General features: G+C 33.4%; 1 pseudogene; it reads right to left on the bottom strand.

Moving 5' to 3' along the window:
• LOC109073550 overlaps nt 1-19,506 on the bottom strand; it is a 77,930-nt pseudogene that overhangs the window by 15,260 nt on the left and 43,164 nt on the right.

The following is a 19,506-nucleotide window of genomic DNA, read 5'->3' as shown; positions in this document are numbered from 1 at the left end:
GATTATTATCAATGTTGAAAACAGTTGGGCTGCTTCATTTTTGTCAAAACCGTGATGCATTTTATTTTTCAATATTCTTTGATGAATAGAAAGTTTAAAATAACAGCCTTTATTTGAAACAGAAAAATGCTGTAACATTATAAATGCCTCCATTTATAAATGCATTAACTTCTTTGAAAAAAAGAAGAAATGTACTGACCCCAAAGTTCATTAATTTTGTGGTTACTGAAATGTCATTTGTCAAACTATAACAGATACTATGCTCCAGCACTGTGTAGTCAGCTCTGAAGTGTGCTGGCTTTGCTGTAAAAAAGATGGATGGGTCTAATATGGCTGAACTGTGTGTCCTGTGAGATATCATATTTGACATGCCGGTGTCCCAGTGTGTCTTGTACTTGATCATTTGTGCCTCTTTTATACACAGGCTTAGTCTTAAGCTGCAGTATGTGAGAGGAAAGCAGCGGAGCGTGCCGGACAGCCGGCTCATTATAATGTTCATCACGTCCAGTCTGGAGCGCCGTAACACTCCAAAATAAAACATCACACACGCCGACGAATAAACAACACCCTCGACAAACCTGCACTCAGACACAAACGCCCCACAACAAATGACAAACAAACTCAAGCGTTAGTCCAAACACAATGGGATGCCTGACATTTACTTATTCCCTGGGTAACTGATCAAATGTTTCTGGCCAGAATATCAGCGACGCTCTGCTGAGGCCATGAGACAGATGCCACGGTTATTGTGATGGGATTATAGAGCGCGAGACAGATTAGATTTGATATTGTTGCAAAAATGTAAACTGTGTTATCGCATACTGTGTTGATCATTATATGCATATTACGAGTCAAAGGTTTGGAATTTTTAATGTTTTTGAAATTTTGCTCGTCAAGGCTACATTTATTTGATCAAAAATGCAGTAAAAATGGTAATATTGTGAAATATTTTTACAATTTAAAATAACTGTTTTCTATGTAAATATAGTGTAAAATGTAATTTATTTCTGTGATGCGCAGCTGTATTTAGCGTCATTACTCCAGTGTCAGTGTCACATGATCCTTCAGAAGTCATTCTAATATGCTGATTTGCTGCTCAATTATCATTAGTGCTCAAAAATAAAAAAAATTACACATTATAATAACAGTTTTTAAAAACATTTTTTTCTGCATTATTTTATTAATAAAAAAGTTTGCATCAAAAGAACAACATTTATTTGAAATCGAAATCGTCTAACATTATAACTGTCTTTATACTGTCACTTTTAATCAATTTAATGCATCCTCGCTGAATTAAAGCATTAATTTCTTTACAAAAAATAAGCCTTACATACCTCAACTTTTTAATGGTAGTGTATCATGGATACCACAAAAATATTAAATTTTTATAATATTAATAATTATATTCTAATAATTTTTAAAATATTAAAATTCTGATTACCAGATAATAATCAGAAATGTTTCTTGAGCAGTAAATCATCATATTAGAATGATTTCTGAAGATCATGTGACACTGAAGACTGGAGTAATGATGCTGAAAATACAGCTGCGCATCACAGAAATAAATTACAGTTTACAACATATTCACACAGAAAACACGTATTTGAAATTGTTCAAAATATTTAACATTTTTACAGTTTTTCTTTAGTTTTGATCAAATAAAAGCAACCTTGCTGACATTTAAAAAACATTTTAAAAATGTTATTTATTCCTATATAAATTTTGCTACTATAAGGCAAGAAGATATTTTAAACGTTAACATTATTCATTTTTCTTAAGCTGCTTTAAAAACTATGTGCATTGTGAACTAAATTTGACTTGTCTTTGATTAATTTGGTAGAAAGGATGAGAAAATATGAAGAGAGTGAGATGGGCTCGAAAATCATGAGACAGGTTGGAAGAGACAATGAGGAGAGGGAGAGTGAGACAGTTTAGTGCAGATTGAATGAGAAAATATGGCAGAGAAAGTGAGACAGGTCGACGTAACCTGAATGGCAGTGAGAATGAGAAAATGAATGTTTTCCCATGAAGGAGTGCAGCATCACACCATCTGTGTATGACAACAGGGAGACAGATACTGAGTGAGACGCATGCTAATTAATGAGCAGCCCATTCATTCAGCTCACGCCGATTCTCTCTCATATTACCCGTCTCTCTCTCTCCAGCTATCTGTCTTTCTCCCTCTATCGCTATGTCTTTGCTCTCTGAGTAAATTGCTGTTTTAGCTCCTCTCCTGACTGCAGACAGGCTCTCTATGTAGATGTGAGTGCAGGTTTGGCTCTTATACTCTTTGGAGTCTGATTCAATTACTGATCTATTACTGTGATGACTGAAGTGTAATGTGCATGTTAGCCTGGTCTGTCTGTCTTTGGATGCCTTAAACTACAAAACACAATATCCAGACCCATGCAGTGATAAGAAAAGAATGAATTTGGAGTAGCTGGTATGCTCTCTCTCTCTATATAAACTGAAGTTCAAAAGTTTGGAATAATTACTATTTTTTATGTTTTTGAGAGAAGTGTCTTTTGCTCATCAAGGGTGTATTTATTTAAAAACAGTAATAATTTGTGAAATAATTTAATATAACTGTTTTCTATGTGAATATGTTAAAATGCAAGTTATTTCTGTGTTCAAAACTGGATTTTCAGCATCATTACTGCAGTCTTCAGTGTCACATGATCTTCAGAAATCATTCTAATATGCTGATTTGCTGCTCAAGAAACATTTCTGATTATTATCAATGTTGTGCTGCTGATTGTTTTTGTGGAAACTGCGATACGTTTTATTTTTCAGGATTTTTTGGTGAATAGAAAGTTCAAAAGAAAAGCTTTTATTTGAACTAGAGATCTTTTGCAACATTATAAATGTTTTGACTGTCACTTTTGATCAATGTAATTTGTCTTTGCTGAATAAAAATATTCATTTAAAAAATTTCATTAAAAACAATCGTGATTAATCGAATCAAAAATAAATGTTTTTCTTTACATAATATATGTGTACTATATATATATATACAAACACACATGCATGTATATATTTCAAAAAAATATGTTATTTTATATATTTAATATATTTATATATAATATAAATTGTATGAATATAAATATAGACATGTAAATACATGTAAATATTTTCAAAATATAAACTGTATGTGTGTATTTATATATACATAATAAATATACATAGAACACACACATATATTATGCAAACAAAAACTTTTATTTTGGATGCGATTAATCATTTGACAGCACTAATATATATAATTTTATATATAATTTTATCGATTTCCACCAGTTGACATAATTCTACCACCAGATGGTAACTCACCAATCTAAATGCATTTTCTTTTGGTTTGGTGTGATTTTCTGTTTTATCATAACCGTTAATATTTTTCTCTCACCCTGAAGAACTCTTTGGTGGAACCGGAATCAAGAGTCCCGTAGGCGATTTCTGTCTGTTTGGCCAGGTCTTCTGCGCTCTCGATAGGCGACACCATTCTCTCCACGGTGAGGAAAGCGGCCAGGTTTGCCGTGTAGGAGGAAATGATGATGAGAGTGAAGAACCACCAAACGCCTCCGACTATACGACCAGACAGAGACCTGAGAGACGCACAGAGACACAAGGTGTTAAAATGAAGAGAATGCACAATTAAACAACACATAAATTCAGATTGCCGTGCCTCCATCTGATTACATCTGGTTCATTCTGAAGACAAACGTTCACATTATGCAGCATGAAATAAACCGCTGTTTCCATTTTGCTGAAACACAATCATCAATTTATGACAAGTACAGAGACTGATTGCACCAGTTCTCATTTATTTAAAGCGTTCCTGCATCCATCAGACCTAAAAAATGCATGCACAAAGCACTGAACACAGGTTTTGCAACTTTGCAGAAGACTGACATATTACAGGCCTTGTCTAGAGACAATTAAAGTAATCCACACAACTTCAGTCCATCAATTAACATCTTGTGAAGTGAAAAGCTGCATGCTTGTAAGAAACAAATCCATCATTAAGATGTTTTTTACTTTAAACCATTGCTTCTGGTCAAAATAGGAGTCCATAATCCATAACAATCTATCTCCTGTTGTCTCTCACATCTAAGTCCACACACATATTTGTTTAGAGCTGTTTTGGCTTGTAAACGCTGCTTGATTTGTGCAGATTTCTCTCCTGATTCAGACCAGACCGCTTTTTCACTGGAGAAAGCAATATTATGGATAGAGGAAACAATGGTTTGAAGTTAAAAACATCTTGATGGATTTGTTTCTTACAAAATTTCTTTTGTCTTCTCAAGATGTTCACAGATGGACTGGAGTGGTGTGGATTACTTGTGATGTTTTTATCAGCTGTTTGGACTCTCATTCTGACGGCACCCATTCACTGCAGAGCATCCACATTTCTCCAAATCTGATGAAGAAACAATCTCATCTACATCTTGGTTGGCTTGAGGGTGAGTAAAATTTTCATTTTTGAAACTATTCCTTTAAGCTCATTGAGCTTCAGTTTCCCTGTTAAAGACACATATTGTAAAAATAGTTAGAAACAGAAATTGAGTAAGATATATGAGATCTATATTTGATTTCATTTTGCACATTTTGAGACTTCCAAACAATCTCTGGCCTCACTCCGCAAGATGGTAATATTAAATTTCTGCTTTAGAAATGACTTGACACTATTTCAAGAAGTGGCAGAACACTCATTATAAGCTTATAAGACTGTAGCGCATCTGTGAGACCTGCAGTAAATCCAGGAAAAATTACAGTCTTCAAAACGAAACCAAGATCTCATTAAAAACATGCCATACTCTGACTTTAGACTAATCTACTGAAACACACCACTAGCTACACTGACCTGAGTTCATCAAGAAAAATGGCAGAACACGCAGATTCATTCAAAAGCCTTAGTAAAATTTAATTACCCTAAAATACCAGGCAAATGCAGTTTATATGGCAGTGTGCTGCAGAGAACGGAACGTGTCTTCACAGAAGTTGTGATGGTAATAAACTCTGTTAAAATCTCTAAAGAACTTCCCAATGGACTACTTGCACTGAGCCTTGTGATGCACACAAGCATTCTCTTACGAAACTTAACCATGGTTATACAATTGTAGTTGACGTTACACCACATATTAACCACAAATTAACCTGAGTTTTGCTAAACTAACCATAGTTTACATACAAATAACATTGTATTTGTAGTAAAAATGTGTGAGTGAAGACGTGATTTTTTTTTCAGTGTAAAAATGTGCTACACGGACGTGTATGACAATTGTGTTCCCTTCCCGCACTTGAAAGCCACGTTTTTAAGATGCCGTTTAAGTTAAAAGAATTAAAAATTTTGCTCATCAATAGCTATGTTTCCATCCAAAGTTACGAAGAGAACAAAATCATCACTTCCTGATTAACTTGCACTAAATATCACAAAGAAAAGGTAAATTTTTTTTAATGCGATATCCCAAAATGTGCACAAAATAGGTGGATGGAAACATAGCTAGTGTCAGTTCCAGTCAATCAGAAGACCCCGGAGGCGGGGCAAACATCGCAAGCTTTTGTTTACTGTAGTAAATTGACATGGCAACTGTTTTATTTGACTGCAACATGGCAGAGGAGGCATTTAAAAAAACGCAAAGAAGTGTTTCTGTAAACGGACCCATAGAATGTTCAGCACTGAAAATGTAACTGCCAGCAATGATGTCATAATGGCCTTTAGAATCCTGATGTCATAATGTCTGCTTTTTAAATTTCTGATGCTTTGGCTTTCTGTTGCTTTTTAGATCCTTTTACTTGAATCTTTAACACTGCAACTAGTCATGATGTCAGTTTACAGTCCAGCTCAGTAGGCAATGTGTATTTGAGGCATATGTGCATGCATGCGTTTGTACTGTCACTGCACTGGCAGGAATGAATTTTAAATGGAGACAGTTTCAGCACTGCAGAGACAGAGGGATGGGAAGGAGCAGAGCAAGAGAGAGATATTGACCCGATCTAAAGAGTCATGTCTTCAGAGAATACTTGTACTGATGAGAGAGCAAAATCATGGCTGGAAAGGACAAATCTCTCTGTTTGTATGGTGGATGAGGTGATAAGACGTTCCTTTTGATGCCTGTGTGTGATTGTGTTTATGTGCTTGCCATCAGAGGTCATAAAGCAGCGCTCTAATCTCGCTCTGATGAACTGCTGCTATCTCTTGCATCACATTTAAGCGGGAATCCACTGATGGCGTCGTTTGTTGTCCATGAAAGCGTTAGTTTAGTATCTGGTTCAGTGAAGGAACTTATGCAAATCAGTTGATGGTGCAGACGCTGCCAGTAAATCTGTGCTGGACCGATTTATTGGGACGTGTTTTCCCATCATGTTCAGTTCAGTAGTGCGATGGCACTCAAAAATAGGTTTAGGCCAGTAATCAAGATTAATATTTTTGGAAATGCATATCAAATTTGGATTACACAGTTGTAACATAAACTAATAAACTTAATGTGCTGCATATTTGTCAATCGTGCATAAATGAAGTCAGATTTCTGTAAGAGTGCTAATATACTGAATGTGTTTTAAATACAATTTATCACCAATAAATCCATTTGCTTCAGTCTCATACATTTAGCTTGTTCCATATTTTAACCTTGTTCAAACTTTGAATTAAATTTAATTACCAGATTTATGCTGATTCTAGGCAATTTAAATAAATGCATAAAGGTGAAAATGATTATTTAAATAAAATCTAATAGATTCGGTTAATAATAAACCGCCATGATTTTTTGAGAGCAGAAATTTGACCAGTTTCCATTTTATTTATGTATGACTGACAAATATGCATCAGTTTATTAGTTTATTTTAAAGCTCTGTAATACTTTTAACCAATCAGCATCTTAAACTAGTAGTTTGATAAAAGACATTACAATATTTTAACATGCATTTTTACATCGTTGAAGAGTATTATGAATTAAATTGTTGTTGATTGTGTGTTTAAATGCATACTATTATTTAAAAGTGTAATAGCGAATGGGCAAAATAATGATATTATTTTGTAACAAAACAAGTAATGTTTGTTTCTACTCATATAATTTGAAAAATCTACTGTCAATCTTGTCAGCAGAAAAGAAACATTTTCTGTCTTCAGTGATTTATTAGGGATGCACTTTTATCCAAAGCAGCTTGAAATATACGTTGAAAATACATTTTATAGGTTATTCATTGGCTGGGTATCAAACACATGACCTTGCTGTACTATTAGACCGATTCAAACCTGAGTTTTTGCAACTGATTCATTAAAAGAACCAGTTCATATGAGTCACTTGTTTGTGAATGAGTTTCTTTATGGCATGCAACCAGATCTGACCCAGTCTTTTTATCTCATCACATTCAATTCAGACCGACATCTCAGATTCATAACTCAGGTAAAATATGGTTTCTTTTGTAGTGACGCTGTGGATTCAGCATCGGCGCAGGATTCGCTACTCTAAAATCAATCCTGCTGAGACTGACAGAGAATGAAAGACTGAAGTGTTGTAACAGAGAGCTACTGTATGAAAGACAGAGAAGCTGAGTTTGATAACAGTGGAGAAGACAGAGAACAAAAGAATAGGAAAGGGACAAAAAAAGAGACACTAGGAAGCAGGAGAGAGACGTGACCAAGCAGAATGGATGAGTGTGTGTGTGTGTATGTGTGTGTGTGTGTGTGTGTGTGTGTGTGTGTGTGTGTGTGTGTGTGTGTGTGTGTGATGCATCTTGACAGGTCTTGCAATCTTTGTGCTAATGCTAACCACTATTAGATGTTAACTGATGGACTGGAGTGCTGTGGATTACTTGTGGATTATTGTGATGTTTTTATCAGTTGTTTGGACTCTCATTCTGACGGCACCCATTCACTGCAGAGGATCCATTGCTGAGACACTGATGCAATGCTATATTTCTCCAAATCTGATGAAGAAACAAACTCATAATTGATTTGTTCTAGTTTGCATGTTTATACAAACTAAAAAAAAGTGTACTAGAAAAGCTATTAAATATTTTACTAAACACACACACACAAGTCATCAGGCACAGCACGGCACATAATCAGACATGCACAGTCATAATACAGGGAGTCTATTATAAATGTGCACATCACAGGATTAAGAGCAATAATCCTTTAAGAGGAAATTATCTCTGCGTGTGCCGCATGAATCACACGCCGTGTCCTGAAGCTCTGCTGCAGTACAGAAACAACACGCTCTGACATCATCACACAATACAGCCAGCAGCGCGTGATATTTGGAAGAAATACGCTTGTATGTGTGTTGCATTATAAAGAGATTCACATTGCATTAGAATATAAATTGAAGTTAATTATATCCTTTTCAATTTAATGCAGTATATTAAATGCAATTAAATGTTGTGTATTAAATATGACTAGAACACTGCATTAGCCAATCAGCGTACAGAATTATTCTTTTTGGAAAAAATATTAGAATTCTTAAATATTCACATAATGTTCACATAATGCATAAAATACACATTAAATTGGGTGTTTTTATACATTATATTATGCAAATATACAAATGTACTGTATAATCATAAACAGATAAATATTATACAATTTCTTTAACAAAACAGACAACTGATATTACTCATATTATTTCCAAAATCTACCTTCAGTCTTGTCAGCAGAAATGAAACATTTTCTGTCTTTAGTGTTTTATTAATTTTGTGTAAAATGATAAATAAAATGCTTTTACACACACACACACACACACACACACACACACACACACACACACACACACACACACACACACACACACACACACACACACACACACACACACACACACAGTGTTTCTATTAACATTTTTTGTCTATTTATGTTCCTCCTAGTTCAGGTTTTAGAAATTTTGTTGTTTGTATGTTTTGTATTTTTTTGTAATTTTTAAAAGTTTTAGATTTTTTTGCCTAGGCTATATAATTATTTTATTTTTTTTTAGTTTTAATTTTAGTAGTTTTCGTACATCAAGTTAAATTAAATGAAAATGCCTTGGTAACCACCTGAAATAAAATGTATAATTTTTTACAATATATTTTTTAGCAATGTTATTATAGTATCACTGAAATACTATTATAATTTTCATTTATATTTTGATTTTAAATTTAGTTTTAGTCATTTTGTTGTGTGTTTTTGTCTTTTATTTGTTATGGATTTTTAAAAAATATGTCTGCATAATTTTTTTTATTCATTTTTAGTTCAGTTATTTTAGTACACCAAGTTGATGATAAAATGCATTTGTTTCTTCTCATATTATTTTCAAAATCAACCATCAATCTTGAAAATAAATTTTCTGTTTTCAATGTTTTAGTGAATTTTGAGTAAAAAGAATGGTAATATATGCTTTCTATGACTATTTCATTTGCCATAATTAAATGCCATTATATCGGCCACGTTGCATTCTAGATTTCATTATCATCAACTATTTAAAAACACATATTGGTTGACACTATTTATAATGAATAAAGATTTCTCTATAATGCATTACACGGTATGCAGGCTTCACGTAAAGTGTGACCTGTTTCTGAAAGCATTTTTTAAAATCTGAGGCAAAAAAATTTAATTTGTTCAAGAATAGGTGTGCAATTCTCTCTCTGTCTGCCTGCCTGACAGCCTAATTCAACCTGCAGCGGGAGATATTGATGGAATGTCCTGATGTCAGTGAAGAGACCATGAGCGAGAGATACAGACAGACAGACAGAGAGAGAGAGAGAGAGAGAGAGAGAGAGAGAGAGAGAGAGAGAGAGAGAGAGAGAGAGAGAGAGAGAGAGAGAGAGAACGAGGGGCAGAAACCCAAGCAAAATTGAAGGACAGATAGACCTGCCTCTTTGCATGTTCACTCGCCCCGTGTGAGACTTGATAATGGAGAATCAATTTGCTGCAGCTGCTGTTTACACAAAGACACATTCCCTTGATTGTTTAGTGGACATCTGCGCAAAATTACACTTACAAAACAAACGTGTGTGTGTGCTTCAGTGTGATTTAGACATCATGAAACTTCATTTGCAAAGCTTTAGCCTTCTGTAATGTGATGCATTTCACAGTGAAACAGAAACTTCAGTTAGAAATAATGGTGATTTTATTCACTATTTGATTGATCTATTTTTTTACTTTTTCTTCCCTGACAGCATGGCCTTGATGTTAATCAACTCAAGTCACTGCAGAGTCGTAAGTTACTGCGTTTTGATTAATGATTATGTACATAATTTTCTTCTTCAGTATAATATGGACTGATTAATTGTGTACAATAAGCTCATATACAGTGTTAAGTATCATTGATATACTTGTATAATACTAATTAATATTTTAATTAGTTTTTATTTTAATATTTTCTGTTTTCATTTGAATAATTTTAGCAATTTTGTTATGTGTTTTTGTATCTTTAATACTTTTGGATTTTTTAAAGTTATCATTTTTTTTTAAATTACATTTTTATTTTTCATTTTAGTTGAGTGATTTTAGATTTTAGTATAAAAGAATAAATGTACTTGAGATAAAATGTTGAAAACGTTAAAGAATATTCCATTTCATTTCAAGTTCATATATATGTATATATATTTAGTTTTAGTATGTATGTGTGTATATATAGGTGTCTGTATATACAGTATACATATAAGTGTATGTGTGTGTGTGTCTTTTTTTCTTGTAATAAAAAAAGAAGGTAAATGGGGTCAACAGTAATTTCAAGTTGACTTTAACTGTAATAGTACCACAGTATTCATTCATTTAAATAATAGAAAGTGAAGTCCATTCATTTTAAAAATAGCTCAGTCTCTGTATATTTCGTGGGTAATGTATGAGAGAGATGGACTTGGTGTGTGTGTGTGTGTGTGTGTGTGTGTGGATCAGAAATGTACTTTAAATGCACAGAGCTGCTGACCAGGCTAATGCTAATGTCAGTGCCACTGTTTCTGAAAATCTGAATGCTTCTGACACCATTAACCTCTCAGAAACACCCTCAGCGGCCGGCGTGTATCTGTGTGCCTCTGCGGGTCAAACCGCCCGGCGTTTGGCAGGAACCATGTCATTTAGTAAGGATAATTCTGCATGCTCCCAGACACAGGTTTAACACACAGCAAGCCATGATATGATAGAGTAAATGTTTCATAAGAAATTGTGTGAAAGCATTGTTAAAGCAGAACAACAGCAGATCACATTCTCACATTCACAGCAGCTCGCGTCGCTCTTCTTCTGTTTGGTTTTTTGGGACAGACTCTGGTAATTTTGTGCCGTTCAGAGGCGTCACCTTTCCATGGACCCCGAACATCAATTTTTCATCGCTCCGCATTCTCCGGCTATCAATAATAAAATGCTATATTCTTATAAATATTCTAAAAATAAAGTGTGACTTTCTGCCATGCAGCTGCAGGGATGAAAGTGTAATGTTTGTCTTGAAGGAAGCGGAGACGATGAGCCTGCGGTTTCTTCCCAGACGCATGCGACAAAGTCCAACTTTAATTTCGTGCCTGGGCTTCTGGGGAGCCTTTAGGTCAGCGCAGACAAAAGCACAGGAATTATCCGCTTTAGACCAGAAAATATCTGCCGTGTGCATTACTAGAGATCATGCCTACTGGAGAGATTTCTGACAGCTGTGGTGGAAAAAAACCCTTTGGATAACCCTTTGGATATTTTAGCCGTCTGCCTAATGACTTAATCTAAATGTAAGTGAGAAAGTAAATTATGAACGTTATTAGGGTGATCATAGACTAAAAAACAAACAAGTAAATAAATAAATATTGAATGAATATTAGTAATAATGTGGTAAATTTAAAGTGTTAAATTCAAATATTAAATTAAAGTATTATTTTAGTTGGGAAATATTTATGGAAGTCAATCTCCATCACAGGATAAAAAAAAAAAAATACTAAATTTACTTTTAAAAATTTACCTCACAACTTTTTTTCTTGCAATTCTGAATTTATATCTCACAATTCTGAGAAAAGAGTAAGAATCGAAAGATATAAACTTGCAATTCTGAGAAGAAAGTTCAGAATTGTGAGAATCTCGTAATTGCGAGAAGGTCAGAATTGTGAGATTAAAAAGTTGTTAATTAAAAAAAATGTATGCACTTGATTTTGAATACTGTGTTGTTACCTGAATGATCCACAGCTGTGTTTTTGTTTAGTGATAGTTGTTCATGAGTCCCTGGTTTGTCCTGAACAGTTAAACTGCCTGCTGTTCTTTGGTTTTCCAGCATTTTTGCATATTTGAACCCTTCCCAACAATGACTGTATAGTTTTGAGATTCATCTTTTCACACTGAGGACAACTGAGGGACTCTCATAGAATCAAAAATTCACTGATGCTCTTGAAGGAAAAACCATGCATTAAGAGCCGGTGGGTGAAAACTTTTTGAATTTGAAGATCAGGGTAAATTTAACTTATTCTGTCTTCTGGGAAACATGTAAGTATCTTCTGCAGCTTCTGAAGGGCAGTACTAAATGAAAAAATATGATATTTAGGCAAAATAAGAAAAAACGTACACATCTGCATTCTGTTCAAAAGTTTTCACCCCCTGGCTCTTAATGCATGGTTTTTTCTTCTGAAGCATCAGTGAATGTTTGCACCTTCTGTAATAGTTGCACATGAGTCCCTCAGTTGTCCTCAGTGTGAATCATACAGTCACTGCTGGAAAGTGTTCAAACATGCAAAAGATGCTGGAAAACCAAAGAATTTGTGGGAGCTGAAAAAAAAAAAAAAAAAAAACCAATAAACAAAAATCAAAAAAAAAAACAAAAAACTCATGAACAACTATCACTAAACAAAACACAGTTGTGGATCATCCAGGTAACCACACTGTATTCAGAATCAAGGGCGTGCAAACTTTTGAACGGAGTCATTTTTTATAAATTCAACTATTATTTGCTCTTGTTGGCTATATGTAAACATCTTTTATGTGAAATATCTTATTCAGGTCAGTACTAACTAAACAATATCATGCATTTTGTATGATCTCTCTTATTCAGGTAAAATAGTCAACATTTCGCAGATTCTGAAAGGGGGGTGTAAACTTTTGATCTCAACTATATTCGATGAATGGCACAGCTCTAGCGGCTCTCACCTGGGTGTGAAGTCACAGCCCTGCTGCATGAAGGCGCCCAGAGAGAACCAGAGACTGTTGAAGATGCCGAACTCGTTGGGGGGCTGGTCGCTGGGCGGACCGTCGGAGCCTTCCTCGGGCTCCTCGGTGTGCCACTCGTACGGGCTGAAGCGGCTGACCAGGAAGAGCACCACGCTCACGCCGATGTAGGCGAACACGATGCACATCCAGATCTCGTAGGCCAGCGGGTCCAGGAAGGAGAAGACGCCCGGTTTGGACTTCTGAGGCTTCTTGATCATGATGGAGATGCCCAGACTCATGAAGGGCTTGGAGAAATCGATCACCTCCTCCCGGACCAGAGTGATGGTTAAAGGGGCCACAGCGATTTCCGCTTTCTGTGAAGGAACGAAAACATTCAGAGGTTCGGAAAGTGATGTTCCTATGAAGATTATTTATTGAAACAAAGCTGCAAAACTGAGTAGTTTTTTATGTCAAAATTGGAGAAAAAACATTATTTCAAAGTATCATGAAAACATTGCTTTCAGTTGTTTGTTGTATACTTAAAAGGATGTTTCAGCCGAAATATCTTATACTTTGTCATTGTTTACCTGCCTTTGTGTCATTTTAAAACACAAAATAATGTATGTTTAAGATTGTTGAGGTCCAAACAACATTGGACCCCATTGATTTAATTTTTTACTGATAAAAAACACTGAGACATTCTTCAAAACATCATCTTTTATCTTCCGTCTTTGTTTTTGAACAACATGAGGTTGAGTATATGAGTTTTTTAATATTTTTGAAAGAAGATTCTTCTATTCACTAAGGCAGCATTTATTTGGTCAAAAAGTTAAAAAATACAGAAAAATTTTGAAATATTTTTACTATTTGAAATAACTGTATTCTATGTGAATACATAGTAAAATGTAATTCATTTCTGTGATGCACAGCTGAATTTTCAGCTTCATTACTCCAGTCTTCAGTATCATATGATCAATTTAGTGCATCCTTGCTGAATTAAAAAAAAAAAAAATCTATGAAAAAATCATACATTTTAATAAACATTAAAATTTTGTGGAGTTTTCATGGACAAAATACTTTAAAACTGTAGACTATGCCCCTCTTATGTTGAGAAACGACAGCAGAAAAGCCTTGTTTCTGTATCTGTCTGATCCATTTCTTTTTAAGGTCACCAGAACCTCAAGAACCCTGTATTGCAATGGTGCAATTTCACAAGAAAAACACGTTCACCAGTAGCTGTAGCCTTTTACTTTCCACCATCTCCTTCTTTAAGGGGTTTAGATGATAAAAATCTTTGAGAAAATAAAAATTGCAATGCACTTCCTTTTTTATATCACATTTACAGCATATCACAAGTTTATAAAAAGCCCAGGATCTGAGCGGTTGTGAATGGAGATGGTTTTATCAATGAACGGTCATCTGAGGGACTTGCGACAGTAATATTTACAGCGGCTCAGTGGTTTAATACCAGTGAAAGGTCGCTGTGAAAGTCGGCCCTCTTTTGGCCCTCCTGTAGGAATACAAGAAGTTGTTTCACTGCTAGATTTAATTAGAGGCCTGTGGCAACAGAGAGAGCGATCCTGTGTTCGTGCCAGCGAGAGGTCGGATTCAGAATCCATGAAACACGTCGAGAGATGAGCCGTTCAATGCAGAGTCTGACGCTGAGCGGGGTTTCATTCCAAACTACTGTTCTGTATTTTTTTCCTAATAATCCCTAAAGGAGCCCGCAGCTGGTAATTAACGTTTTCTGCAATTGTGCAAGCTGAAAAGAAGAAAAGATTTGGCTCATGTAATTTCATGTGAATTATGTCTGAATTCGCATGCACTGTAAAGCATGAACGATTCGGTTGTGTGTGACATTCTCCTCTGAATGAGAGAGAGAGAGAGTGTGTGTGCGTGTGTGTGTGTGTGTGTGTGTGTGTGTGTGTGTGTGCTTTTTCAGTGGCCTTGGTGCTGAAAATGCGTTTGCCATTTATTTTCCCCAGCTGCGTTGCAATAAATTCTTCAATGAGGAGTTTTAAGCCTTGAACCAAACCCAGCAGCTTTAAGATTAATGTCGTGCAAAGCAAAAAAAAAAAAAAGAAAAAGGGATTTGAAAATGGTCTGAAAAGACAATATTGCACGGCTGTGTACCAAAAAAATAAATAAATAAAAATACACTGAAAAAAAAAGTGTATGTTTTAATATTTTGAAACATTTAAATTTTTTATATTTTTAATACAATATAAATATAAATGTAAACAAGTTTTATGTATAAGACTAATAGTTTATACATAATATAGTAATATATAATACAATCATTAAATCATTTTGAAACATTTTTATTTACATTAATATTTTTATGATAAATTATAAATAAATGTTATATGTACAAATGTTTATGCATTATATAGTAAGAATATAGTATCATAATAATATAATAATTATATATTAATATTTTGAATTAACTTTCATATTTTCAGTTTTCATTTTATTTTAGTTTTTGGCTACTAATTTTGTGCTTTTATAATTTTTTAAATATTATTATTTCTATTTAGTTTTAGTCCATTTTTAGTTCAGTTAGTTGCCAAGGCAACCATTCAAATTTTCATTTAAATTTAAGTTTTAAAATTACGGCAGTTTTAAACTGTGTTTTGTTAAATTGTTTTTTTTTTTTTTTCATAATTATGGCAACCACTTTTTCTGTAAAAACAACAGGATTTTAAATTTTATTTTTTTCCCCATTACAGACTTGCTAAATGATAAATGAATACTGCACATAAACTGGAATTATTTGATTATACATGACTGTGTTTCACTGGAGGAAGCATTATTATGAATCATTAACTAGCCAGAAGAAATTTGAAGTTAAAACGTCTTAATGCTGGATTTGTTTCAGCTTTTGTCTTCTCAAGACATTAACTGTTGGACTGGTGTGCTGTGGTTTACTTGTGGATTATTGTGATGTTTTTATCAGCTGTTTGGACTCTCATTCTGACGGCACCCATTCACTGCAGTGCATCCAAGTGATGGAATGCTACATTTCTCCACTCCTCTACAATCTTAGATGGCATAAACTTTCATTAAATTCATTTTAGCTGAACTATTCCTTGAAGACCGGTCTAATACACAGATTAGCGATCATTATACAGAATAGCTATCTGACAGCAGAACACAGCACTTGACCAAGAGAGGGTCGAAAAACGTTGTTTAACACCCTCTGCTCTCTATCACGAAAGCTTTATACGTTATTGTCAAAGCTATAAATCTCACTGTGGAGACTGTGAATGGCATTTTTGTGTTCGGGATGCTCGTGTGGAGTGTGTGTTAGCAGAGAGCAGGTTGGTGGATGAGAGTGTTTAATGGGGCAGAAAGAAGCGCATCTGTCCTCTCCCTGAGCTCATTAACACTCGGCGGCAGGAGCGTTTGCCTTTCGCTGTTGGAGTCGCAGCGAGATGTCAGAGAGGCGACGCACGAGTGACTGATTTTATGTATTTGCACGCTGAATAATGGTGTTAATACTTCTGGCTGCATTTAAAAGAGAAACCGCCTTGAGCTCTGACAATACAAACGCCGCGTCCATCGCTCGCAACCAAACTCTTCTGGTCAAACCGCTGCGGGCCGAACATTAACATACTGTAATGAGAGATCGTGGAGACCAGTTTCTTTCTCTATTTTTCTTGTTTATTTGTTGTATTTTTACGACGTGTCACGTCTTATTGGTGGAAAATTAAAGATGCAAATTGACTTAGATGATTAAATTAAATATGTCAATAGTTGTCTGCAAACAATTTGAGGAAACATGAGTAATCGGCTCCTCCTGCTGTTTTGCCACAACGTCAAATGCTCTGTTGGTGATGCTTTACCATGAAGAATCATTTGTTAGTATCTGTATAAGATTTTATATATTATTTATTAGAATATATTATATAAGTACCATTTATTATACTATTTATTCATGCATCATAAATGTATATATATATATATATATATATATATATATATATATATATATATATATATATATATATATATATATGTAGTATGTATTATAAATAGGCTATATATATTATATAATAAAGTAAATATGTTATTATTATGAATTATTTATATACTATTACAGTATTTATTAATATTTTGAATTAGCTTTTATTCCAATTTGTTTTTTGATTTGTAGTTTTCATTTTAATTAAATTTTTAGTAATTTTGTTACATGCTTTTATAATTTTTTAATATTTTTATCATTTCTATTCAGTGTTATTTTGTTTTCATAGAGATTCTATTATAGTTTTATTTATATGAATTATATACATTTGAATGTTTTTATTTTTATATTTTGTTTCTTTTAAATTTAAGGTTTTAGTGTATAAATATATAGTTTATTTTAATATATAAATATTTAATATTTATTTATGCTTTCATATATTTTTTTTTCAGTTTTAGTTTTATTAATTTTAGTACTTTGCCAAGGCAACATTTCTAATTATTTTAAATATTTTTAAACATTTCTAATCTAATATTTTTATTTTATTTTCATTTCAGCTGTAAGGTGCCAAAAACAAAATGTAATAAATTTTTAGTATTAGTTAAAAATATCAACACTGGTATTTGTTTTTTTATTTATTTATTTTTACAGCATTTATTAATCTCTGTCAATGTTAATTAATAAAAATCCAATTGTTCATATTAGTTCAGAGTTTAATAATGTTAACAGATTAACTAATATTAATAAATGCTATAGAAGTATTGTTCAATGTAAACTTATGTAGGTAATTATTGCTAACCAATTGTAAAGTAAAATTATAAAGTGTTATAAAGTTGTAAAGTGTTCCCAAAAATGTAGTAATATTTAAATATATTTTTGTTTAAATTAATTCCTTATATATTTACTAGTAAAAACATAAATCAATAATTTAAAATAAATTACAAGCATATTTACTCTACAATTATAATAATTATAATATAATAATTATAATATAATAATAATAATAATAATAATCATATAATAATAATAATAATAATAATAATAATAAATATATATATATATATATATATATATATATAATATATATATATATATAATATATATATATATATATATATATATATATAAAACAACATTAAAAACTTTTTTGTTCTATTAAATATAAATGTTTGTATATTTACCAGTAAAAATTTTCTTCTCTCCAGTTTAAAAAAAAAAAATTTCTATAACATATCATATCATAAATGTAGCTTCTTTAGCTGAAATCAATTTGGAAAACTATTTTCCAGGCTCTTCCATCTGATGCACATGCAAAAAAAGACTGATGTGTGGGAAAAAAGGTAACGTTCATGATAAAACACGACGAGAATTATCTGTAAATGTAAATACACATGTAAATGACCCTGTGTGGCTGATATATATGTATATATCTCACCCCGTACACCAGCTCCCCAACCATGCCGTTCCAGATCTTCGTCTCTGGATCTCTGGCTCCGTATTTCCCGTCAGGAACGATGGAGATCTTGTATCTGATGCCGATGTGCTTGGCGATCTCAGACGCCAGATCCACGCAGTATCCTTCGAACTGGTCATTTCCTTCATACATCTCCCAGTTCTTTTTCAGCATCACATACGGTCCTTCCTAAACACACACACACACACACACACACACACACACACACACACACACACACACACACACACACACACACACACACACACACACACAGACACAGACAGAGGTGGGCAGGGATGGTCAAGCTGACCTCAGAATTAAACTGTATCATTAATTACACTTTTCAAAATAAACACTTCTTTTCAAGAATCGTTTTTTCCTTTATCGGTTCTTTGGAGAGCTTAAAAAGGTTCTTCAGATCAGCGTTTTGGTTTCTAGGTTCTTAAAAGCACCTGTTATAGTTATTTTCTTAATATAGTAACTTCATTTATACTCATAATCACATAACATGAGTTCACAGGGATATATGCATGAGCTGACTGCATGCATAGATATGTAGTACACCAACATTGCACTCTTTTATGTGCCATAAATGAGTGTGTTATATGTATTTGTGATGCTCATTAGAAATGCGACCAATAAACGTTTGACTGACAAGATTATCATTATAAATCAAAACATTTATTTGAATCATTTCCACATGTGTACGACTATATAACAGAATCCAAAACCATTAGAGGCAAAGTGTGAATATTAAGTCAACTGGGCAATGACAATCAAATGATTTAATTAGAGCAGATTACAATAAACAAGTTCATATAATGAAAATAAAATCAAAAGATCATTTCTGACAAGAGAAACCATTCTAAGCATTAAAGCAAGGATCATTTAGACAGATAAAAAACAACATAATACTTTTAGACAGTGTAAATGTCAAAATACATTCATTTGACAGTCAGTTATTTTACATTGTTTATAAAATAGAGGTCTTCAATGGAGAAA

This window comes from Cyprinus carpio, chromosome B15 (assembly GCF_018340385.1).
Source record: "Cyprinus carpio isolate SPL01 chromosome B15, ASM1834038v1, whole genome shotgun sequence".
NCBI classification, from domain to species: Eukaryota; Metazoa; Chordata; class Actinopteri; order Cypriniformes; family Cyprinidae; genus Cyprinus; species Cyprinus carpio.
This window is presented reverse-complemented; position numbering and strand designations above follow the sequence as displayed.